Source organism: Microtus oregoni, unplaced genomic scaffold (genome assembly GCF_018167655.1).
Source record: "Microtus oregoni isolate MIOR12 unplaced genomic scaffold, Mior012 000032F_ref0000030, whole genome shotgun sequence".
Classification (NCBI taxonomy): domain Eukaryota; kingdom Metazoa; phylum Chordata; class Mammalia; order Rodentia; family Cricetidae; genus Microtus; species Microtus oregoni.
In genome coordinates, this window is record NW_024543091.1 from 7301298 (window position 1) to 7328624 (window position 27327).

At 41.4% G+C, this 27327-nt stretch overlaps 1 pseudogene; it reads right to left on the bottom strand.

The window, feature by feature from the left end:
- Nucleotides 1-27303, bottom strand: LOC121465951 (annotated as a pseudogene).
- Nucleotides 27304-27327: the final 24 nt, after the last annotated feature.

Here is a 27327-nt window from a genome sequence, read left to right on the forward strand (position 1 = left end):
TCAGTGGATGTGGGCCATGTTCCCAAGAAAGGGTGTCTTCATAGTCCAGTGCAGAGCTGGTCCACCCATAGGGGTGCCTCGTGCTGCAGGAGTGTGAAGCGTGGGTAGAAAGTGAAATCCACATGGTAGCTGAACTGAGAAAAGCTATGGAGAGGTTGGAGAAGCACACTGGGCTCCTGGAGAAGTAGGCAGGGTTGTGGAAGCTGTGGAAGACACTCCCAAACTGAGTATTGGATAGGCCTTGGTGATGCATCTCAGTTCTCGTGGCTCCTTCATCGATAGCCAGCACCTGCCTGGACTCTGCATCCCGATACTTCTGCATATACTCTGCAGACCAGTGAGCGCCTGCTGACATGTCAATGTGTGCACCTACTGTCCTGTGTTGATGATGTGGCTCTCGAGCTCCAGCTCAGGGATGAAGGCTCCTGTGCGTCAGCCACGCCGCTGCATGGGATCCACCAGGCCACTGTAGAGGTGGTCACCAAAGTAGACAAAGGAAGTCAAACAGGTTTCTCTGCTGATAGATCTCGCCCTTTTCCAGGCCGGTGATGTGGTCCCGTGAGGGAACCCTTCTCATTAAGCTTTCAAAAAAGGTTTACCCTGGTCGGTGAAAAAGTTGGGCTTGTCACCCTGGACAATGACTATATCGAAGAGTTGGTGCCAATCCGGACCTGCCATGTGCCTCATTCCTTTGTCCATGATGCTGAAAGGACTGTTGGTGATGAGGAACAGCTGTTTTCCATGGCCACCAGGTGGCTCAGGACCACAAACGTTTCATTCCATCTCAGGATGTACTTCTCCATGTTTTGCTCAATCCACTGGTAGAGGAGGCCTTTCACACGCATATCCAGGATGGCATCCGTCTTATCCTTATAGAGGTAGACTTGCTCCAACTTTAGGCTGTGGCACAGGAAGTATCTACCACACAGGGCAGCAGTGCGATCTCTAGTATTGAGATGAAGAGAAGATGTCTGTTAACCGCCCTTGTCATAGAAACAACTCATCTGGTATAGTGGCATGTACTAGGTACATGAACATATAGGTCAGTCACTTAATTTTCTGGCACAGGCTGGAGTCCCCTGTAGGCTGATTTTCGTTGTACATAATGAAAAGCATCAATTTTCATCGGAGGACTTTTCTGAACATCATAGTGGAGGCCACAATTGGCAGACTGCGGTCATAGTCATGTTTCCAAATCCCCTCAGGATACTTACAGCACTCTGTCAGGATGTCCCTGGGCAGCACTGAGGATCTTAGGGTGCAGGGCATCCTTATGCGGGGCCAGTGTTTAGTCGTACTCAAAACCATAGACTTCAGTGTCACGCATAGATGGCGGCTGGGTTTAGGAGGCTGCAAACCTCAAAGGGCAGGTCATCAGCTTCCACATGTCCTGGGAGCTAGCCCACAAGCACACACTGAGTTTTCCAAGCGCAGTTCTACAGGTACTGGACGCAGGGTTCTGGTGCAGTAGGCTCTAGGCTCTGTAGTGGATAGGGGGAGCAGCAGCCAGGACAGGAGGGTAAGGATGAGGTGATCTGAAATCTGCTATGACCTCCGTATAGCAGGCATACCCGCCATTCCCTCTGCATGCTAACTGTAATGGTTTAAATAAAATGCTGCAGGTCCCCAAGTAGCTGCAGCAGGCAGCAAGTCCCGAGACCACAGAGGGCCACGCAGGGAGCCCCCGAGTGGCCCGTGGGCCATGAGGGCCAGTGGGTACTAGGCAGGGAGTCACATGGTAGATGAGAGACCAAGATGGATAGGCGTGCCATGAGACCAAACCGCAGGTCTTTGACCACGGCTGGTCCTTGGCAGGGAGCCACGCAGTGGGTGAGAGATAGAGACATGGATAGGCATGCCATGCAGAGTGAGGTTGGATATTTATTTAGTACGTTATGGAAGGGAAAGGGAAATAGGGGAAGGGGAGAAGGGAGAAGAGCAGAGAGAGAGAGAGACAGAGAGAGAATGGGCTGAGGGGAGAAATGGGGAGAACGGAGCGAGGCAGAAGCTGCCTCTTTCAGAGAAAGAAAGAAAGGAAGATGCTAAGGCTGGAAGCAGAAGGAAGACCTGCTTGCCTCAGCAGACAGAGAAGGGAGTGGGCGGGGCTTGTCTCTTATAGGGACAGGACAAACCATTACACTAACCCCACTGCCCTCCACCCATCCACTAGCCTGCTGTCCTCAGTCTGGAAGATGACATCTTAAGGGAAGATGGGGTCAGGGAGGGAATACATGAAGGCAGAACGGAGGTCTGTGGGTAAAGGAGAGAGATTAGTAGAGGAAAGCAGGGGGAAGGGCAGCGGGACAGGGCCACAAATAAGAACAAAAAGTCTATGAAAATGCCATAAAGAAAATTGTTTCTATTTTAACCTTTAAAAATTAATGAAGCACTACTGGATTTTTTTTTTTTTTTGAGATAGGTCTCATGTTGCCTAGGGCAGCCTAAAACTTATTGTGCAGCCAACATCCAACCTGACCTTGAACTTCTGACTCCTGTAATCCTAAATACTGGGATTACTGATGTGTGCCACCATGCCCCATTTTAGATATCGATGGGTATTGAGGCCCAGAATTTCATGCATTCTAGGCAAGCACTCTACCAGCTGTGCTACATCCACAATTTTGTGTATCTTTTTTCTTTTTACTTTCAATTTTTACTATATCCTGGAGTACTTGAGCATAGAACAGAACAATCTGCATATTTAAAAGCATGTGTCATGTATGTAGTCATGTTGTGACGTTTCCGATTCTGTAGCCTCTGAGCAGGTATTTGCAGTGTAAGGCTGATGAGAGACCCATGTCATAGCATATCAGACCCATGCTGCACAGAGCAAAAGAGCCACCAGGTGGCATTCAAACACCATCCATCCATTGGTGCACAAGCAGCAAATGTATGCAGATTGGTGTGCTAGTGTGCATTGGTGTAAAAACCAATTTTGTTGAAAAAGTGCTTAATTTTAGCATCATATGTGGATGAACTCTAATATTTAAACAAAATCCATTATCAGAATCCATCTAAATCAAAATAAAATTTTATCAATGGGGAGGGGGAAGTGCATGAGAGAGCTAGAGGGGGGGAAGAGAGGGAGGAAAAGGGAGAAGAGAGGTGTGTGTGTGTGTGTGTGTGAGAGAGAGAGAGAGAGAGAGAGAGAGAGAGAGAGAGAGAGAGAGAATTATACAAAGAGCAACTGAGGAGAACAGGGCTGCTTGCTGCTTAGATGCATGTCCCCTGGAAGTGTCCCTGGAGGGCTTCTTCTCCCCAGAGTCTGGCTAACTTACAAACTTCTTCCAAAGTATGAAAAACTAGGCTGGTGGTTCCTGCCTGTAATTCCAACCTCTGGAGGCATAGGCAGGAGGATCACCACAAGTCTGAGCCAACCTGGTATTCATACAGAGTTCTAGATGTGCTACACAACAAAAACCCAAATCTAGAAAAAGGGGGAACAAAACCTACAAATACTAAAGAATCATAGCACATCAGAGTTCATAGTGGAATTCAAAAGAAAGTCCACGCGAGGTGGAGATGGCTGTTATCTCAGTGCTTGAGAGCTTGAGATAGGAGGATTGGGATTTGAGGAGAGTGTGAGCTGATCTTGTTTTTAAAAAATGAAGAAAAGCAAAAGAAAGAGAGAGATGAGGAAGGAAAAACCTTTTCTCCATAGAAAAATGGCAAGAGTTTGAAAAAATACTGGGATTTAAAGTAACCATTTTTACTGGGCATGGTGCTGCACACCTTAGTCCCAGCACTGAGGAAGTAGAAGCAGGAAGAATTCCAGACTGCACAGGGCAAAACATTGAGACCTTGTCTCAAAAAGCAACACAATATAAATAACAAAGAAGCCAATACCCTCACAAAATTTGGAGAATTATGAACATGAGAACATACTAGCTTTCTAAGAAAATTATGTTTTATTCTCATACTTAAAAATATATTTTTAAAATTTTTATTGGTTTCTATGGTGTGTGCGTGTGTACACTTGTGGAATTTAAAGGACAGCTCTGTGGAATCCATCATTATGTGGATTCTGGGAATCAAACTCAGGTCACCAAGTTTGCACAGCAAGTGCCTTTACCCAGTAACCTGTCTGGTTGGCCACATCTTTTTCTTAATTAATTAATTTTCTTAGTTAATTAGTTTATTGTTTTAAGTTCAGCACGGTGGTTGCACCCTAATCTACTGCTGTTTCGGCCAATAATTGCAACTATGCAGTTGCCAGCCTGCTTCTCTAGCAGTGGGCCTGGTGGAAATTCTGTTCCCACAGGCACTAGCCCTGTTGCTGCTGCTAAAGTAGCTTTAACTAAATTTCTGTTGCTGTATTTATAAGTAAGACTCAAGCTTCAAAGACTGGGGTGAAAACCTGCTAGCTCAGGGAAGTTGACACGGTATTACACTTGACCTTGTGTGATGATTTAAAGCACAGACATTTTTTAAAAAAATCAAATAAAATGACCTTCAGCCTAATGTGTACAAGATGTATATGAAACATACATGAATTTCATATGTAAACTTGGATCTTGTCCTCCAAACATATATATGAATATGCCAAAATGAAAAGAAGTAAAATATTTTAGTCACAAGCGTTTCAGAGAGGGGATACCCAATCTGTTCTAAAATTTAAAAAAAAAAATTTTTTTTTTGAAGACCTGGTCACTGAAGATAACTTTCCCTTCATAATGTTTCATCTCCCATACTAGTCCTTGTTGGGCTAAGCCACTGCAACTAACACCCTGTATACAGTTGTAAAGAATAAAGAGCTGAATGCAGTGGTCTAGATCAGTATGGCAGATCTGCTCCAAATAGTGACTCAGGGCCTTGGATTCCTTCTACCTTACTGCTTGATCAACCAGGACAGTGCTTTTTAGCATTACTGGGGAAAATATCATGTTCCATATCTAAGATTCTGTCCGAGGGAAGAAAATAACAGCAGGGAGGAATGTGTGCTCGTTATTCTGGGCCTAGCTCCTGAGTGGCACGCAACACTTCTCTTCAAAAGGGCAGACCTTAGTCACAAAGCTGTGGATAATTGCAATGAGCTGGGGAAAAGTCAGCTAGTTAGGTAATTGAGTGCCTAACAAAATGGAGTTAGGTTTTAGTGGACAGCTGTCAATCTGAGCCACATCCTTGTACTTTAGAATCTGTTTTAGACTTTGTTCAGGTTCTTATACATCTTACACAGAAAGAGTGACAGGATGAAGCTGCCACCTTGCCTGGCATCCTCCTACTTAAATCAAGTCCCAGACCTATTTATATACTAGTGGACGTTCGAGGATTTCACCTTATCTTTCATCCTCATCCAACCACTTTCTTGCCAAGAAATGCAACTACTCTGCTCACGTTTTTGTGTATTTTATTGTTTTGATTAGTCATAGTAGGTATTCAGGTTGAAGCTTGCCTAATTTCCCTCTCTTCTATCTTCTACTGAATAATGTCTGTTGTTTCTCTGAAAACAAGAGAAGTGAAATGAGAATGAGCAAAAACCACTGCAGGAAGTCCCATGCTCCAGTGACTTCAGGAGAACAGCATCTGACCTGACAGGTGAAGTGGGGAGGATCGGGAGTCAGAAGCCAGCTTCGTGAGTCCGGACCAGCCTTCCTTGTATCATGAGCCCCTTTCTTAAGACACAAAGACAAAACACAGCGTTTGAAGGTCTTCAGTATATGCATATAATCTATTTTCAGAGATATGTCATAATGTGTTACCTATAAATATATTTAAATTAAATATTGCTTTCTCCCCTGCCTCCTATTTAAGAAAACCAGATGGTAAGTAAGGATCTTCCAGAATGTGGGTCTTCAATTTAAGATTATAGGTCAGATGGGGTCTTATGTTTGCCTGGGAACGACAAGTCAAGTTATGTGAACTGTATAGGCTAAAGGATGTTCGGATATCTGGAAAACATTATTTCTCAGTATGTTTGTGAGGGTGTTTCTGGAAGAGATTAGCATTGGAGTCAGTAAAATGTGTAAAGGAGGTCTTCCTCAGCCTGCGTGGGTGAGCGCCATCTAATGTAATGAGGTAATGAGGCCCCTGTAGAAACAAAGCCCAGAGGAAATCTCTCCCTGCCCCACACTGCAGGCCAAAAAGATCTTCCATCTTTTCCTTCCAGAAAACACTCCCAGGCCTCAGAATCTTGGATTGGACCAGGCCTACAATATTTCTTTCCCACACATTAATTCTTAGAACTGGGATTAAATTACACCACTACCTTTTCCAGTTCTCCACCTTAGCCAGCAGATTGGAGATGTCTACACTTCTATAATTATGTGAACCAATTCTATAACAATGTCTTTATTCCTTTCTATGTCTTTATCCTCTCTACATATGAATCTACTTTCTATCTCTCTCTCTATCTATCATCTATCAATTATCTATCTATCATCTATATCTATCTATCTATCTATCTATCTATCTATCTATCTATCATCTGTCTGCCTGTCTGTCTGTCTGTCTATATCTTTCTATCTACCTACCATCTATCTCTTCTATGTAATTGGTTCCACTTTCTGTAGAATTTTGCTTCGGGTGTGTGGCTTTTGTCAGTTATAAAATACTAATGGTAGTGCTTCTGGAGTCACAGGCTACAGGCATAAGGGAATGACTGGTCCACAGCTTGCTGTTTTAATGGAGACCAGGCTCTCTTGTCTACAGACAATAGCTTGTATATGGTACCACCTTGTGAGAGCCCAAATGATTTTGAGTCAAGTGACTTAAAAGATTTCGTTCTAGGCCCCATGTTTTAGGTGGATACATAATGTATAAAAGTTTGAGATGCTTGAAAATTAATATATATATATGTATATATATATATCTTCTAGATGTATTTAAATCACTTATATAATTTCTGTACTTATAATCATGGATAATTGGGAACTGGCTGGTTTCCATTGCATGTATGTCATATAATTGTTGTTAGCATCTCTGGTTTATCCAGACCCTTCTAGGGAAGGATTCTGAATCTTCCTTATAACTTCTTGCATTTGGAGACAAGTGCATCTGATTCTTCATCATTATATTATTTTATTTTGTTTTAATATAATTTGCATAAATCCTGATTATGTGTTTGTTATGTCCACTAAATAATATTTGCTGAAGTGAGGGACAACATTATAATTCTTTTTATTCCTAAGAACAAACCTTGCTCATGCTGGTTCTCAAAGACTGTGTGGTAATGGTTTATATTCTTATTTAAAGACAAGTTCTCATGTAGCTTAGGCTGGCCTTTATCAAACTCTTTATCTAGCCAAGGGTGATTTTGAACTTCTGATCCACCATATCTGGCCATATATTCTTGGTAAGCTAAATAAACTAAATAAACTGCCTTTTATGAGACAGTCAGAATTGTTAGACTTCAGAAGATGACAGTCAGCCCTTGTAGCTGTAAAAGTCTTGTTCTCAATGGTGCTGGCATAACTGGATATCAACATGTAGAAGAATGAAAATAGACCCATATCCATCACCATGCACAAAACTCAAGTTGAAATGGATCAAAGACCTCAACATAAAGCCAGCCACACTGACCCTAATAGAAGAGAAAGTGGGAAGTACACTTGAATGCATTGGCACAGGAGACCACTTCCTAAATATAACCCCAGCAGCACAGACACTGAGAGAAACAATTAATAAATGGGACCTTCTGAAGCTGAAAAGCTTCTGTAAAGCAAAGGACATGGTCAATAAGACAAAACAACAGCCTGCAGAATGGGAAAAGATCCTCACTAACCCCGCATCAGAAAGAGGTGTGATCTCCAAAATATACAAAGAACTCAAGAAATTGAACACCAAAAGAACACATAATCAAAAAAAAAAAAATGGAGTACAGACCTAAACAGAGAACTCTTAACAGAGGAATCTAAAATGGCTGAAAGACACTTAAGGAAATGTTCAACATCCTTAGTCATCAGAGAAATGCAAATCAAAACAACTCTGAGATTCTATCTTATACCTGTAAGAATGGCCAAGATCAAAAACACTGATGACAAGTTATACTGGAGAGGTTGTGGGGTAAAGGGAACACTTCTGCATTGCTGGTGGAAATGCAAGCTAGTCCAACCCCTTTGGATATCAGTGTAGCAATTTCTCAGAAAATTGGGAAACAACCTTCCTCAAGACCCAGTAATATCACTTTTGGATATACATCCAAAGGATGCTTAATCATACCAGAAGGATATGTGCTCAACTGTGTTCATAGCAGCATTGTTTGTCATAGCCAGAACCTGGAAACAGCCTAAATGCCCCTCGACCAAAGAATAGATAAGGAAAACATGGTACATTTATACAATGGAGTACTACAAAGCAGAAAAAAATAATGCCATCTTGAATTTTGCAGGCATATGGATGGAGCTAGAAAACATCATTTTGAGTGAGGTAACCGAGACACAGAAAGACAATTATCACATGTACTCACTCACAAGTGGTTTTTAAAACATAAAGCAAAGAAAACCAGCCCATAAATCACAATCCCAGAGAAACTAGACAACAATGAGGACCCTAAGAGAGACATACACGGATCCAATCTACATGGGAAAAAGAAAAAGACAAGATCTCCTGAGTAAATTGGGAGCATGGGGACCTTGGGAGAGTGTTGAAGGGGAGGGGGAGAGGTAGGGAGGGGGCAGAGAAAAATGTAGAACTCAATAAAAATCAATAAAAAATATCAAAAAAAGTCTTGTTCTCAGTTTGTTCTGTGATTTATTTTTAATCTCTGAAAGGCCAGTGACTATTATATATCATATTTCCACTTAGGGCTTTGCTTGCCCTTTAGAGTGGCTCCCACAGAACTGGGAGTCTTAATGTTTTAGAGTGTTGTGAAACGATTTCCCAATAGAGAGCAAGGATTGCAAGCCCGCGATGCTTCACAAGGGTGTCTTAATGGATTCACATTGTAGTTATCATATTTATTGGTGCCAGACAGCAGCAACAAAATGAATACTGTTACTTCAATTGCTTTTGAATCAGTCTAACCGGAAGATCTTCTCCACAGCATCGTGCAGTTTCCAAACAAGTCTCCAAGTGCGGAGTGGTCTGGCTGTGCCACTAAGGAGAAGCCAGGTGGGGTTTCCCTAGGAAGGTTTTTTATTTTTAAATCATGCTTTTATGATAAATAAGCTGATAAGTAAAATGTCAGAAATTTCTCTGAAGTGTTAAGAAGGAACTCTTGCAGCACAACTGCCTTTCAAAGACTAGAGGGCATCTTCAAGCATGTTCACATCGGGAATGAAGGTAGGGCAGATGGCGGGGCTAGCAGGACGTTGTGATGGTTTAGATAGGAGATGCATTTTATGCGGTGTCTGCAGTCCCCTCATTGCCTCCCCACACATACACGTTATTCAGAAAGGAATAAAAGGCCAAGCTCAACAATGCTACACAAATTTCTATTCTCTCCTTAAGCTAATCCCTCTAAACTTGAATCCTGGAGACAACTTCTTGGGAATTTGTGTTGCACAACCCCACATTCCCAGAAATACTGCTCTATTATACATCCAGACTAGATGAGACGTAGCAAAACGAAACCGTAAGAGAGTACAGCTAGTTCTGTAAGAACCTCTAACTACTTCATCCTAATGAAAACAAACTTACAAGGCCACAGAAGGGCAGGGGACATGGCTCAGTGGTTGAGAGTACTTATGTTCTTGCAGAGAACCCACGTTTGGTTGCCAGCATTCATCTTGGAAGTAAGGAACCACCTATAACTCCGGCTCCAGGAGGACTCATGGCTTTTGGAATCCAGAGGCACCTGTACTTCTGTGCTTATACCAATACAGATACCTATAATCAAAAATAAAAAAAAAATGTTTTTAAAAGATACCACATAGGAACTGGGCATGGAGGCAGATACCTATGATCTCAGCACTCAGGGGGACTGCTGTGAGTTTGAGATTATCCCAAAATAAAACTTCCAAGCCAGCCTGGGTTGCAGAGTGTGTTACGATCTCAAAACAAACAAACAAACAAACAAACAAAGAAGCAAGACCACGTAAAGAATCTTTGTTTTGAATGTCATTTCAATGTTGGCAGAATGGGAGTAAGGATAGATGGCTCTTAGTATATTAGCTGAGATTCTCTCTTGCAACTTTCTAAACAAGCTTTTTATTTCCACCCCTCCCTTAAATTGCTTTTCATTCATGGACTCCTTGTAAGATGCTCTTCAACTTTCAGCAGCCCTGTTGCTTCAGGAGCTGGGATTACCGGCATAAACACCATGTCCCACAAACTGACTTCTGAACTTAGTCTAAAAGTAAGAAGGAAGACCATGAGCCTCTAACATGGCAGCAAGGTTGAAAGTTGGGCTTAGTGGATTTGGAGAGTTGTTTCCACCTCTTTTGATACTGATTTTCTTTGTCAAGGGAGAAATTCTGGGGAACTTTCTTGGTATTATCCCATAGCTCTTTTCCATAGAAAAGAGGAGGAACCATTTCTCCTCTGGCTTCTAGATATTTTTCCTCTCAGGGCTTTGGCCCGAATAGCAAGAGATGTGCTAAATGATTGTGTGGAAAGCTATATAAATTCTGTATGGGAAAGATAATGCCTTTAGGGTGATCCCCAAATAACTCACATTCCATCCATGAAAAAGTGGACTTGACCATGCAGTCTGACCAGGAGGCATTCTCAAGGGTTGACTTCCTGGGTTAGACCTTGCCTTATCCCTGAATCTTAAGTAGGATTCAGGAGTCCTCAAAACTTCTGGAGGGAAACTTGCAAGCTAGTGGTTGATGGTTGAGACCAGTGGGCTTGTTCTCTGGTCCCACTGGAGGTTGTTCTGACTTGTCCTGTTACTCTACTGTATAATAATGAGCTTCTTCTGTGCAAGGTTTTAAGTTTGAGATTCAAGGGGGAAATGGAGGTGGATTGCCACTTGGAATAAAATATTTATTAGAAAAATTAATAACGCCATAGGCAAGTAGAGAGCAACATGGCATGGACTCAGAGCAGAGATCAGGCCTGTGTTAGTGTGTGTGTGTCTGTGTGTGTGTGCGTGTGTGTGTGTGTCCCTTCTTATAGGTGTCAGAGGAAAGAGGCACACTTCATGCCATGTGATTGATGAGTAGGCTGTGTCTGAGTCAGCTATGAGGCTGTGGAGGACAAGACTGTAGATAAATAAGCCACTTTAGTCATGGAAACCAACTTAACGTAGTTTTGGGAATTGTCACAATTCAACCAAAATGGAGAAACTTTACAAAACCCAGAGGACTATCGGCCAGGTCAAAATGTAAGACTCTGTTCTGCACCAATGGGCTCTTAACAAGCTTTCCAAGCTTCTCTCCATGGGCTTTTCTTGGCTTCTTTATGTTTCTTGAAGGTTCTGTGCTCTCCCACAATGCAACACATGGACAGATTATTCCCTCTGCCAGAATTTCTCTGTCCATCTACAATTTGCGTAGCCTTCTTTCTCGTTCAGATCTCTGTGGATGGCAGAACTTCAAGCAGACCTTCCTTTTGGGATGTCTTTCACTTAACCCAGGTACCCTAGAGCAGAAGCTGAACCAAGATGGTGATGATTATTCATTATTAGTTCTAATCTGGGAAATGTAATGTCAGGACAGGAAGACTAGAAAAACCAAGGAAATGTAGAACGATGGAGGATGGGAGCCCTGATGTGTGATGTCACTTCAGGATCAACCATGAAGAGACACAACTCTTACGTGGTTCTGATCACCCAAAAGAAATTTTGATTGTGTGGCTGTGGTGACTGCAGCAAGATCTTGAGTTCAATCAAAGTCAACCAGAGATCAACATAGAAAGACTGTCTAAAAATAAATAGACAGACAAACAAAATCCAATATTGGGGGATGGTGTTGGGGAAATTGGATGGGGAGATGGGGATGGATATGATCATGTTTCATTTTATACATGTATAAAATTCTCAAAAATAGATAAAAATTTAAAAAAGAAAATAGAATCCAATATTTCTTTTTCTGTTAGGTGTTCTGGGCCATTTAACAATGGTGAGCTTACTACTGCAACATTTTACATTAGGAATTCTTGGAAAGATGGTGATGCTTATGTGCTCACAGAACTTGAGGAAATGTGGCTTGTGCTAAGGAATTTTCAAAGTGCCCTCTTCCATATAAAAAACCAGAGCAAGTAGGTAGGCTTCCTTCTTTGTTTCCTGTCTTTATCATTTTAATTCTTCTTTTAATTCAAAGATCCTAATGTATCTAGAGATTTTAGCTTGAGATTCTAACTACACACACACATGTGTATGTGTGTGTGAGAGAGAGAGGGAGGGAGGGAAAGGAAGAGAGAGAGAGAGAGAGAGAGAAAGAGAGAGAGAGAGAGAGAGAGAGAGAGAGAGAGAGAGAACTACAAGAATAGAACTCAGGGATTCATTGGCTGGGCCTTTGTTTCCTACAGAATTCAGTCGATTGTAGAACAGAGCAAATGTTTCTGTACTTATTTAGTTTATTTATCTTTAAAAGAACTTCAAATATCACTAGCTGCTTTGGCTTGGCATGGTGGCACAGACTTCATATTCCAGCACTTGGGGCAGAAGCAGGAGGATCACTGTAAATCTGAGATGAGCCTGGACTACATAGTGAGTTCCAGACCATCTCAAACTTCCATCTCAAAAGGCCAGCCAGTCAGGCCTAGCTAGTGTGGTTGTGCACTCTTTTAATCCCAGGGAGGAAGAGGCAGATAGTTTTGTTAGTTGAGGCCAGTCTGGTCTAATATAGTAAGTCCCAGGACAGCCAGAGCTATATAGAGAGACCCTGTCTCAAACAAACAAACAACAACAAAACCCTCCATTGGAACCACCACCAACAAAAACCTCCAATCCCTCCATTGATATTTAAATTTACTTAAAAAATATTAAGATGGATATTAGGTTTAATTTTTTTCTTGAACACTCCCTGACCTCAAAGCTAAAAGAAGTTTTTGAATCTCTATATTGCTTTCTTCCTCTTTGGGGGTGGTGGTAGGGATCAAACCTGGGGCTTCATCCATGCGAGGTAAGACCTCTACCGCTGAGTCCTAGATGCAAGCTCATCTTTGTACTTCTTCTTCTTCTTCTTTGTGTTTTGCCTGCTTTTTTATGTCTCTGTCTTATCACTGCTGTCAGACTCTAAGCTCTTGCTGGTCGTTTGTCTGATTATTATTACCACTTTAGTCCTCTAGGGCATAGTTCATCAGCCTCAGCACTGCTGATATTTTGGGCAGTGTTATTCCTCTCTCGGGGCAGTGCTGGCATTGGATGCCAATTTAATCCTCCATGTGAAACTGAAAAAGGCCTCTGGACATTGCTGGATGGTGACGTTTCTCTCAGTCTGAGAAGCACTGCGTTTGAGAGCCTTGCATTAAGTTAGTATTCACATCTCTCTACGATAGAACTTCTAAGACAGAGTTTAACTGAATCCCACACAAAGACTATGTGAGGATCACTTGGTCAAAAGGACACTGGTTGGTATTGGCTGTGTCCTGTCAGCAGGTCTGGACTGACACAGAGATAAGCTGTGTTTCCTTTGTCACTCACTGCCATCCCCGCAGAGCCTGTTCACTCATTTTTTTTAAAAAAATTATTTATTTAAAAGAAAAAAACAATCTTTTTTTCATTTTACATACCAATCCCAGTTCCCACACCCTCCCCTCCTCCTCTTCCCTACACCTACCCACCACCCCACCCACATCCACTCCTCTGAGAGGGTAAGACACATTGCTTTGGGGAAGGTCCAAGGCCCTCCCTACTATATGTATGCTGAACAAGGCATCCATCCAAAGAGAATAGGTTTCAAAAAAGCCAGTACAAGTAGTAGGGATAAATCCTGGTGTCACTGCCAGTGATCCCACAATCTGCACCAGCCATGCAACTGTCACCCACATTCAGAGGGATTACTTTGGACCTATGCTGATTCCTACCCTGTCTGGCTGGAGTTGGTGAGCTCCCACTAGACTGTTTCAGTGGGCGAACCCATCACGGTCTTGACTTCTTTGCTCACGTTCTCACTCCTCCCACTCTTCGCCTGGACTTGGGAGCTCAGTCCAGTCTGTTGGCACATTCTTATTTACTTATTTATAGTTTGAAACATCTGGAGGTTTGCAGTGTTGGTGTAAACCTTGCTTCTGGAACATGCAGATTCATTTTCTGACGAATGCCGTGGTCAGTTTGCACTCCAGGGCACCTGCATTACAGATGCCTCAATTTCCAAGCATGCGGAAGCAGTAAAGGCTCCAATAGTATTTTGGGGGAGAAACAATTTTGTCCTGGAACTCTTACATCTTTTTTCCTCTTTTAGCAAAGCTACAGATAATTAAGTCAGCAATTTTTTAAAAGAAACATTCGTGCTTTCTTATGTTCACATATTTGACAGTGTTTTCAACAGTTTAGAATTATGTATAAAAACCTAAGCAATAAAATATGTTTTGCAAAGAAAGATGTTTACATTAAAACAAAGCTCATAACGAGCAGCACATTTTAGGTAATGAAAACTGGCCGGAGTGAGCCCTCCACAAACTGCCCTCTGTGCCTCTCACACTGCTTTCCTAACCTCAGGACACTGATGCCCTGTCACCCACAGGAGCATGGGCAGGCCCAAAAGTGGAGGTAGAGAGGGCAGAGCTGTGGAGGTAAAACTCCATCGTAGTTCTGGGCAACTGAGAAAATAGGTTTAAAGGGGTTAAATCATTGAAAAGCATCATTCCACTAGTGGGGTCTGGCAGTCTCCTCTTCCCAATGCTCTCTGTAACTTCATGTGTATTCAGATAGGAATGCCATGTTCTAGCTCTTGGTAAGGAGAGGAAAAAGAATTTCTCTGTCCTTTTAAGTCCAACTGCAGCAGAATAACCACACTCTTTCCTTAGGTAACCCCCAAAGGAGAACATACCTCCTCCCTGGACCATGCAGAATTTCTGTGTAGATCCTAAACACAGCCTTGTTACTTAGAAGGAAATGTCTGTAATCAGAGACTGAGCTTCTGCTTCCCAACCGCCCAGACCTGAATAACCACACAAAACTATATTAATTACAACACTGTTTGGCTGATGGCTCAGGCTTATTTCTAGCTACCTCTTACATCCTAAATGAATTTCTATTAATCTGTATATCACCACAAAACTGTGGCCTACTGGTAAGGTTCTGGTGTCTTTCTCCAGCAGCAGCTACTTGGCTTCTCTCTGACTCTGCCTTCTTTCTTCCTATATTCAGTTTAGTTTTTACCACCTAGTCCATTCTGCCCTTCCATTGGCCAAAGCAGCTTCTTTATTAACCAATGGTAATAAAACATATTCATAGCATGCAGAGGAGAATTCCACATCATCTTTCCTTTCTGTCTAAATAGGAAAATAGTTAAAAAGGAAGGTTTTTAACTTTAATATAGTAAAATTATAACAAAACAGGTATCAAGCAAGAATTATATTTAGAATAATCAATCTATTTATATCTGGCAAAATTAAAGAAAATATTCTATTTTATCTTTGTGAGTCAAAAGTATATCTAATTTATTGTTTATCATAACTAATAAAAAAACTATAACTAAGGAAAACTATAGCTATAACTATCTGTCTTCAATTCCATCAAAGACCCCAGAAGGATATAGTGTTATCTTAGTAATCAGGAAGTGCATTGTAAGCAACTTCCAAAATTTTAGAAATGACAGAAATATCTTGCTGCCTGAACAGTCACCCAAAATTCTTCTGTACCATTGGGGCATCCATATTCAGCCTACAGGACCATATTATCCGGCAGACTTTTCCAGGAAGCAGGAAATTTGAAAGACTGTTTTACCTGTATTGGCAGTTTATCAGTCACTTTCTTCTGTGTTTTGCAGAAATGTCTGGCAAGAAATGTTTTTTTCATGAAACAGGAACTCTGAACAACTGTCTCATCTTCTTTAGGCAAGTTCAGCAGTCATTTTTCTGTGGGTCCTGTTTGTCCAGTTTATACAGCATACCATCAAGCAGTCCAGACACGAGCAGAAAAGTTTCTTTCCCAGATAGCTAGCCTTGTCCCATTGAAGGCAAATTCCATAACGAGTTTCTTCAATCCCCATCAACCTCTCTGAAGTAACTGGTGTTGCAAGAAGCAGACATGTCTCACAATCAATAAAATTCTAAGTTCTGCCTATTCTCTCCTGCCTAGTTATTGGCAATTTATTGAACCAATCATAAGGCGCCCTGGCAAAGACACATCTTTACAGTGTAAATAAATATTCAGGAATAAGCTACAGCCTCATGTCTACAATGCTATTTTAAAGGAAGTATCAGGGAACTTGTGATTATAGAGACCACCTTTGTTTTCAAATATTTACGGCTTTGTGGTTTTTATTTACCTTTTTATTGTTTCACTCTACTGAGCGATTCTAACTTGAATGTGCCTGCTTGTATTATACTTAGTTAACACAGTCTCCAATAGAACTTTCTCCACTACTTCAGTACACTGTTTAATTGTCTCATACTCTTCAAGATGGGTAACCAGGAAGAGCATATGAGAGTCACCAAGTTCTCAGGTCATTTGGAAACATGTTGCTATTTTTGAATATTTATTTCATTTCCTTATAAGGAAAAAGAAATAAAATAAATGCTAATCTTAAGCTCATGAAGCCTTGCTCAGTTGTAAGATAAATGCCAGATTCATGATTTCTTCTTCACCTTCAGAAATCGTGTGTCTCCCCTGTGTTCAGCAGCTGACCTTGTGATGGTAGCGCTGCTACACAGGCCGGGCTGCAGCAGCTCTCGTGCTGGATGCCTAACTTCTTGTTGTTTTCCTCTGTAGGTTCAAACAAGTGAGCGTTTGCTCATGAGCTCTGTAAATAACAGGTAGGTCATCCTTCCCAGTGGTTTGTAGACTAACTGCTTTAGGCAGGCCTTTCTAGTTTCTTTTTTGTTGTCATTTTTTAAAAACTTCAATTAGTTGTAGTATATTAATACTATAAATCTAATTATCGCCGGGCGATGGTGGCGCACACCTTTAATCCCAGCACTCGGGAGGCAGAGGCAGGTGGATCTCTGTGAGTTCGAGACCAGCCTGGTCTACAGAGCTAGTTCCAGGACAGGCTCCAAAGCCACAGAGAAACCCTGTCTCGAAAAAACAACAACAAGAAGAAAAATCTAATTATCTTTTAATATTTAAGAACTAAAGACAACAGTGAGATTTCATGTGTTCTGCAGAACGATTCACCTGGACCCAAAATGTTTTTAATTATCTATCTATCTATCTATCTATCTATCTATCTATCTATCTATCTATCATCTATCTATCCACTCACCTATCTAGTGGCTGCTGTTTTGAGACCCACTTGCTTCAAACCCAATTGCCTTGAATGGCCCGTTGATTTTCCTATGGTCAACTCCTGAGAGCAGGGATTAGAGGTATGCACCTCCACACCCATCTCTGATAGCCATAATGATATTATGGCTAAGATAAGTAACGTTTGTTGGGTGTGTACTTTTGTGCCAAGAGTTGGCAGTGTTTAAATGCATTTTATTAGAGAAAACTTAAAGCCTCTGTTCATGGAGCAGCATCATGGTCAGCTGCTCCCCGCCTTTAACATCTGTGAACAGACCATTTTGTTTCTGCTCCCCCCTCTGGAATGCTCCAAAGCAAATCTCAGACAAAACCTTGTTCGTCTGTGAGCATTTCAGAAGGCAAGTGCCGTCGTGTATTATATACTTCATGTGTCTGGGTTAGTCACAGAATTGCAGCCTCCAGAAAAACACATGAATCACAAATGACCTTGATTAATCTTAGTGTTCACACCGGCTTTTGTAACTTGTGAACAGTACCCTAGCTGTGCCATGGGATCCTTCCTCCTGGCCAGCTCCAGTGGTGCCCTAACTTCCCAGGGTCTCACGCATCCTTGCTCCCATACTGCAGATTCTCCTGCTCTGGCTGAGAGATTGTTATGTATGAAGACACACAGTGACTCTCACATTTTATTTGAGAGATTTTATCTATGTGGTCATTGTAACCATGTAGATAAATAGCATTCTCAAAGCCATAGAGTATGCAGTTGTGCAACTGGCCTAACCTACTTATTTTTGATTGCATACTAGTGTATGGTCTTAAGTTCCTATAATCATTTTATAAAATATATTAATGAGTCTTAGGAGAAAATAATTGGCTAAATTCGCACAGTCCATAAAGTAGTGGAGTTAGAACATTCAGGCTAGCTTTGCCTGACTCCAGAATCCGAAATCTTAATGGTTCTACCCTTACTCTGGCTAAAATTGGCTTTGTTTATTTGTTTGGATTTATCTAATTATCTACATAGCATTTTGATATAAGCCTATATGATTTGTGGAGAAAAAACATGATTTTTTTAAATTGTTTTTATTGAGCTATATATTTTTCTCCATTGCCCTCCCTTTTTATTTCCTCCCCTCCTACCCTCTCCCATGGTCCCCATGCTCCCAATTGACTCTGGAGATCTTGTCTTTTTCTACTTCCCATGTAGATTAGATCCATGTATGTCTCTCTTAGGATCCTCTTTGTTGTCTAGGTTCTCTGGGATTGTGAATAGTAGGCTGCCTTTTTCCTTTGCTTTATGTCTAAAAGCCACTTATGAGTAAGTAATATGATATTTGTCTTTCTGGGTCTGGGTTACCTCACTCAATATGATGAAAACCATGATTATTATGTGTTGTATAGCCCATTCCCAGTTTTCAGAGTCTTTGTCTGTTTCTTTGAAAGTCCCATTTTTTTTTCAAAAATCATTGACCAAAGTGTAATGGTGCACAGCTGCAGTGCTAGTACTCAGAAGACAGAGGCAGGAGGATGGACAGAGGCTGGCCTGAGAAACATAGAGAGATCTTGCCCCAAAGAATCAGAAGCTGTTGTCGGGGTTTATGTCCTGCCTGGTTCCTGCAATCATTAAGTCTCAAAGAAATCACCCAGAGGTCTACATTAGTTGTAAACTGATCGGCCCATTAGCTCAGGCTTCTTATTAGCTCTTATAACTTATATTAGCCCATTATTTTTCTATGATAGCCACATGGCTCAATACCTATTCAGCAAGGCAGTCACATCTTGCTTCTTCTGTGGCAGGGTCAGGACTGCAGAGGAATGGACTTCCTCCTTCCCAGAATTCTTCTGTTCTTATTGACCCACTTCTACTTCCCTGCCTATACTTCCTGCCTGGCTACTGGCTAATCAGCATTTATTTAAAATGTAATTGACAGAATACAGACTATTCTCCCACACCAAGAAGCGATAGCAACTACAAATGTTTAAAAGTCATGATTATAGTTCAGAATTAGTGTTGAGTAAGAGAGGGGCATGGCTGTGCTATAAGAAGTGGAAGCAGGAAGTATGTGCTAGGGAACATTCTCTGAGCTCATTGAAAGGGGGATACCAATATCTGTGTCTGCAGAATATGGTTATGCTGTAACATTCATTTTTTCCTCTTTCTTTTGTGCTCACATGCTCCATTGTTTTCTTTTTTAAATGATTCACATTTTATTTTATGTATATAAGTATTTGCCTGAATGTATGTGTACTATGTGCATGCATGGCACATGTCACAGAGAACAAAAGAGTGCCTTGGATCCCTGAAATTGGAGTTAAGGACACCATGTGGTGCTGGCAACTGAACATGGGTCCTCTACAAAAGCAGTCAGTGCTCTTGGCTGCTGAGCCATATATCCAGTCTTGCTTTAATATTTGCTCATATTTTTGTCTTTTTAAATTATTATCAATTTGGAAGAATAAGACAGGAGGAAAAAAGAATTTGAGGCCAACTTGGGTGTGTTGGTTTGAAAGAAAATGGCTCCCAAAGGGAGTGGCACTATTAGGGGGATAGCCTTGCTAGAGTGGGTATGGTCTTGTTGGAGGAAGTGTGTCATGGTTGGGGCGGGCTTTGAAGTCTCTTTTCTCAAGTGTCACTCAGTGTGACAATCGACTTCCTGCTGCCTTCTGGTCAAGATGTGCCTAGCACCATGTCTGCCTGCATGCTGCCATGCTCCCCGTCTTGATGATAGTGGATTGCACCTCTGAAACTGTAAGCCACCACCTCAATTAAATGTTTGCTTTGTAAGAGTTGCTGTGGTCATGGTGTTTCTTCACAGCAATAAGAAACCTAACTAAGACACTGGGTCATATCTGGTTCTCTCCTTCCATTATGTGTATTCAGGGAATGAAACTCAGGTTGTCCAGCTGATATCACTGCCTTTACCCCCGAGCTACCTCCCTGGCCCTAAGGGTCTGCAGTGCCTTTTAAAATCATTTAATTTTTTTTATATGTATGAGTGTTTTGGTTACATTCAGGTATGTGTACCACACGTATTCCTAGTGCTCATATAAATCAGAAGAGAGAGTCAGATTCCCTGAAACTGGAGCTACAGATGGTTGTTAGTTGCTGTGTAACCTGGACCTCTGGAAGAATAGCCAGTGTTCATAACCTCTGAGCCATCTCTCCAGCCCCAATTTCCATTAAATCCTAGTAGAACTGTTATCAGATTAGTAGAAAATAGAAAACCTGATTATATCCAGTAAAAACAGCATCAGCCGGGCGATGGTGGCACACGCCTTTAATCCCAGCACTCGGGAGGCAGAGGCAGGCGGATCTCTGTGAGTTCGAGACCAGCCTGGTCTACAGAGCTAGTTCCAGGGTAGGCTCCAAAGCCACAGAGAAACCCTGTCTCGAAAAAGCAAAAAAAAAAAAAAAACAACAAAAAACAGCATCAATCATACCCCAAATAAACAAATATGAATTCCTCTCTGGTGCTTTTTTTGTTTTTATTTTTCTTGTTGTAGTCTCTGTCTTTGTAAAGTTTTGGTTATGAACAAATAACTCATAAACATTTAAAAACTTTTATCTAATCACAGACCCAAAGTGTGTTTTTAAAAGACAATCTTAGAATTTCACTACGCAGTAAATTCGTTCATTACTAAGCTGCCGTGAATTGCTCTTTTTAGAGAATGTGCTAAACAGCTCATACCTACAGTGTTTAAAAATAGGCTTTCGTTTTTATTTTATTTACTCTAGGAATCATTTCTTGCCAGCCCAATTTTCTCTTCTTTGGTATTCAACAGAATTGTAATTACAATGGGACTTTATTTTACTATGCTCATCATGAAATTATCTCATTTTCTGTTTTCAAAACTATGTGATTTTGAATGTATTTCTTTTTTTCTTTTCTTTTCTTTCCTTTTCCTTTTCTTTTTCTTCCTTTTTTTCTTTTTCTTTTCTTTTCTTTTTTTTTTTTTTTTTTTGAGACAGGATTTCTCTGTATCTTTGGAGCCTATCCTGGAACTAGCTCTTGTAGACCAGGTTGGCCTTGAACTCACAGAGATCCACCTGCCTCTGCCTCCCTAGTACAGGGATTAAAGGTGTGCACCACCACAGCCTGGCTTAAATGTATTTCTTTAGGGCCATAGCTCAGGATAGAACACTTGCCTCACATAGGTAAGGCCCTGGATTCACGCCCCTAGTACCACAAAACAAAACAAAACAAAACAAAACAAAACAAAGCAAAACATGCTTTTTTTTCCAAAAGTTTATGCATTCAAAGATAATAAAGTCCATAAGGTTTAGTGGTCAGAGATCAAATAAGTAATTACTGTATTTACTTTAATTATCGAACAGAGGAGGTAGTTATACATTTTCAGAACCATATTCTCTGACTTAAGTTCTGGTTCTACTATTTAATGAGCAGTTTGTGACCTTGGCTTACTTACTTTATGTCCATGCACCCAGGTTTCTTTACGTACCAATTGTAGGTAATCGTTCTTACATTTTATGGTTGCTATGAGAATTAATCAAGTCAATATATGTCAAGTTCTCAGAACTTCTCAGCTTACAGTAATAGATGATCATTTTCTTCTTTTTTTTTTTTTTTGCTTTTAGAAATAAAACTTTCTCTTTTTGATGATTTGTGTGTGTGTGTGTGTGTGTGTGTGTGTGTGTGTAGGCCAGAAGAGGGAGCTGGATCTCCTGGAGCTGGAGTTAAGGAAAGGTGGTGTTGAGATGTCTGATCCTGAGAACAGAACTCTGGTCCTCTGAAAGAATAGCAAATGCTTTTTTATATGACCCAGGACCACTGGCCCAGGGGTGGCATCTTTCTTCGTGGGCTGGACCTTCCTACATCAATTAACATAGTCAAGACAGCTGTCCACAGACATGCCTACAGGCTACCTTTGTCTAGGAAGTCCCTCACTGAGGTTTTTTTTTCCCCAGGTGGTTCTAGACCTGGTGTGGGAGAATTGTCTGTATTCTGTCAATCATGTTTTGAATAAACACTGATTGGCCAGGCAAGAAGTATAGGCAGGTCAACCATACAGGAAGTAGAGGTGGGGCGATGAGAACAGAATTCTGGGAAGGAGGAAGTCAATTCCCCCCATTCCAGCCCAGACCACCGAGATGCAAGATGTAACCTGCCTGGCTGAAAGGCACTGAACCATGTGGCTAACATAGATAAGAATAATGGGTTAATATAAGTTACAAGAGCTAATAAGAAGACTGAGCTAATGGGCCAAACAGTTTTATAACTTAGGGAGATCTCTGTGTGATTTTCTTTGGGGCTTGCTGGATGTGGGGTATCGGGCAGGACAACAAGACAGCCCCTCATGTTACATAGACCATGCCATGACTACGATGTTTTTGTTTGTATCATGAAATCTATTGTTTTTGCAGCAAATTTTTAAAAAAATTAAAAATGTTCAATTCACAATTTGGAGTTTCTTCTTATCATTTTATTAATTATTATTATTATTTTGTTGTTGTTTTGAGACAAATATCAGGTAGCCATGACTGGCTTCAAACTCAGTATGTGGCTAACGTTGGTCTTGAATTCCTTATCCTACTGCCTTAGCCTTCCAAGTGCTGGGGTGACAGTCATGTGCTATAACACTTGACTTTTTTTCTCCACATTTGTTTGTTTCTAATGAGTTGAGTGTGCAGAGTCTAGAAGCACTTTCTGTATGCTCTAAAGATTCCTTTTTCTTTTAAAAAAATCCTAATATGTTAACTTGCTCATCCCATCATTCTTATTTATTGACTGTTAGTGAATGGTGTTTGAATATTCAGCAAGGAACAACAAAAATTATTCTATGCTACTCATAAGCTAATACTTAAATCTCAGAGTTGAGCACTGAATATCAACAGGGCATATCTGTATGAATAATTGTTCGTGATACCTCTCCAGTCCTGGTCATTGCCAGTGTAAACATCATGCCAGTTGTTCACTAATATATTGAAGAATGTAATAACTTTTTGCTTTTGAAAGTCTCTAAATCACTATGGTTTTTAAAATAAACAAGAGAAGAGATTTGGTCTCAGAAATGGATTTAGAGAGAGTCTGTTGACAGATATTTCATTCTCTTGCCTTTTCTCCAAATGATAGCAATCTATGAAAAAAAAAAAAACCTTCCTCCTGACTCATTGCTGAAGTTGGGAAATTGAGCTTACTTTTCCAGAGGTTCCCAGAGAGATCACCCTGAAGACTGTGGGAAAGGATGTAGCCAAATGGTCATATATGAACAATATGTGCTGAATCTCAGTTCCTCATTGACAAATCACAAATTTCTAGTAGTCTTTAGTGGCAAGCTTCCTCTGTGGATTATGTAGGAAATACTTTATTTAGGCTGAATAATTGTTCCTGAGGGAGAAGCCTTCAAAATGTTTTGCTTGTGCGTACATGTGCGCGCACGCGTGCGCGCGCGCGCACACACACACACACACACACAGAAAGAGACAGAGTCAGATAGAGAAAGAGACAGAGACACAGAGAAAGACAGAGAGACAGAGATACAGAGACAGATAGAGACAGACACAGACATACATATAGACAGACAGAGATAGACCATGAGCAGAGACTGTAGAATACTAATCAGTTATGTTCACATGTCTAGTATAACTAAGAAACAACAGTTCAGTTAGTTTGGTGTGGTGACTCACGCCTCCCCTCTTAGCTCTTGGAAGCCCAGGAGGCAGAGGCAAGCAGAGCTCTGTGAGTTGGAGGCCAGCCTGGTTTACATGTCCAGAATAGTCTGTCACAGGAGAAAACAAGCAAACAAACAAAAACCAAGCTTCTAAGGTAGCAACAGTATCTGATTATAAGCCACATGCTGTGTGATCTTGCTAATTACCACATTGTTTGAACCTAATGGCAATAGTGGCCAGCTCACCAAAGGCTGAAGTAAATAATAGCAGGGGATTCACTTTCCATAAAACAAAACAAAAACTGAAAACTCTTTCTGGATATTTGCAGCAGGAATAACCTCATTTTTCTTTAGGTGGAATGATCTAGGCTGCTAAAGGAACAGTGGGTTGTTTCCTCTCTTCTTTGCTGTGTTGCAGATTGGAACCATCCATAAAGAAACTCTGTAGAGGTGAAATAATACATTCCCAGAATTCTCTTTGGTGGTTTTCAACTTGGAACTGTTGTGTGTGGTATGGATGCGAGGAGTGTGTGTACTTTTCAAACTTTTCTCAGCCTTTGTAATAATGATGATGATGATAATGATGATGCCAGGTTGTATGCATTTTTTGAGTTATTCATGCCTTTGTGATAATAATAACAACAACAGCAACAATGCAACCAATACTCTCCTGATGGTTCTGAACCATCCATAGCTCACTCATGCGCTTTCCCTCTGTATCAGAACCACTTTCAGGGACTGTGAATAGGCAGACATTCCATGGTAGGGACTGTGAATGAAGCATCCATCATTTTCTGTAAGACACAGCTAACCTCACATAAAAGTTTAATAGCAGTTTTTCCGTTGAAACATTTATTTATTGTTAATGTATACAAGTGTGCCAGGGCACATGAGTAGAGGTCAGAGGGCAACTTTGTGTATTCCTTCCATCTTTTTGGGAGTTTTATGTTATCAGGCTCTATACTTTTCCTGCCAAACCATCCCATGTTGTAATAGGAGCGGCGAGGCTGCGTCCCCAGCACCCCGGCCGCCTCACTAGCTTATGCCCCGAAATAACAACACACAAACTGTATTCATTTAAACACTGCTTGGCCCATTATATCTAGCCTCTTCTTGGCTAACTCTCGCACCTGGACTAGCCCATTTCCAATCATCTGTGTAGCCCACGAGGTGGCTTACCAGGGAGATTCTAGCCTACGTCCATCCTGGGTCGGAGCTTCATTGTGTGTGTCTGCTGGGGAGCTAGGAGCATGGCGTCTCTGAGCTCACTTCCTCTTCCTCCCAGCATTCTGTTCTGTTTACTCCTCCCACCTATAATGTTTTAACCTATGAGGGCCAAGCAGTTTCTTTATTGCTTAACCAATGAAATCAACAGATTGATATATGACACTCCCACATCAATCTCACCTTTGTGCTCTCTCTCCCTCTTCCATTCTCCCTCCCCCTTAATTAAGGTTAGTTCAGGCTTAGAAAAACCGAGCCTAAACAAATGACGTTTTGTGTGTAGTTAGTAGTAAATAAATTAAGGGGGAATGATGTGTTATCTGTGCTGCTAGGATGGGGTAACTGGGCTGTTTTCTGGTGGGTTGAAATGGAGGTAACAGTTAACCTTGGAGATGAGGTTAAGAATGAGGACACCTCCATGCCATATTCATGGTCTGCTATGTAAAGTGGCATGCTTTTCCAGATGGACAGCAGGGAAACTTAGCAAAGAAGGCATGTACTGTACAGTGTGACTATTAAATATAGCGCCTCCGTCTTTGTGTGTCTCTCTTGTCCACCTTTAGTTGTCTCGTCAAAAAGAAGGCATCTTGTTGAAATACGGAGCGGCGGGCTGTGTCCCGCCACCCGGCTAGCTTTACCCAAAATAATTACATGGAAACTGTATTCTTTTAAACACTGCCTGACCCATTAGTTTCAGTTTCTTATTGGCTAGCTTTTACATATTGATCTAACCCATTTCTATTAATCTGTGTAGCCCACGAACTGGCTTACCAGGAATGATCTTAACCTGCGTCTGTCTGGAGTGGGAGAACCATGGCGACTCCCTGACTCAGCTTCTTTCTCCCAGCATTCCGTTCTGTTTACTCCGCCTACCTAAGGGTTGGCCTATTAAATGGGTCTAGGCAGTTTCTTTATTAATAAGAAATCACTCCCACATCAGCATCTTTATTTTTTACTTTACGTGAAATACTCCCAGGTTACCTTGAACTTGCCGTGTGGCCAAAGATGACCTTGAACTTCTTATCTTCCTGCCTCCTCCTGTTTATCTTCTTTTTTTGTTTTGTTTGGTTTGGTTTTTGGTTTTTGAGACAGGGTTTCTCTGTGTAACCTTTCTGCCTGTCCTGGAACTTGTTTTGCAGTCCAGGCTGGCCACAAACTCACAGAATCCACCTGCCTCTGCCTCCCAAGCGCTGGAATCACAGGTGGCTGAGCCACTGTTGCCTGGCTTATCTCCATCTTGTTTTTTTATTTTGTTGAGACAGGATGTCGCTGTATAGCCCAGGCTGTCTCAAACTCCGGATCCTCCCACTTTAGCTCCCCGAGGTTAGTATCATAGACACATTCCCCTGAACCTAGTTTAAAAGCAAGGTTATTATTAAAATGATGAATTGATTTTGGTACTAGAGTCAACATTTAAAGGGACATTGCTGAGATTTTTGTCAGGGCAGTATTTTCGGAAGGCTCTCGGCAGCCCCTAGCTGTCATTAATTTCCTGTATGTGCTTAGTAAATCAGAGGACTAAGCACACATTTTTATGGGTCTGAAGCTTGGCAGATTTATACTTTTCTGTGATACAAAACGATGTTTAAGCTGGAGCTGTTTCCTGGCTGGCTTTGGAGAATGAAGGGTTAATGATGACTCAAGCTTGACAGCCAGGAGCTGATGTCTCAAGTCCTGGTGTTGCTGGGGTGTTTGCTGCCATGTGCAGCTTTGAATGAATGACTTGAGTCGGAATAGTAAGAGTTTCCTTCCTGACTTGACTTCTTGCAGAATCCTAGTGCTATTGACATTCCTTTACGGTAGCCTTATTTGAAAAGCCCTCATATATGCAGCAGGGCAAGTCTTTTAAGAGTAAATGATCTAGCTATAAATGTAACTCTTCAGTGATGAAAGCTGCTTGGAAATGATCTCTGTGAATCTTCTCAACCGCTGTAGCGCACTATTAGATGCATTTAAAAAAAATCACAACACTTATCTAAGAGTCTAATTGAGTAGAATATTGCCTTGGGAAATTGCTCTGCCTAAGACAACTGCCGCTCTGTTTCTGTTCAGATTAAAAAGCCCAAGTCCCACTTCGCTGTCTGCAAACAGTAATTACCTCTGTGAAATGAGCAGAGGTCCTTAAAAGGGTCTGCCGGCTTCCTGGGATCCTTCCGGGGTGAGCGGGATGCGGGGCTGATAACCCAGCTGCCTAGGAACTGAGCAGGGCCGGCTGCAAACTCCTCAGCTGTTGACAGGCTGGCCTCGCTGAGAACACTGGTTAAATATAGCATGCGCAGCTCAGCGCCCCAACAAAG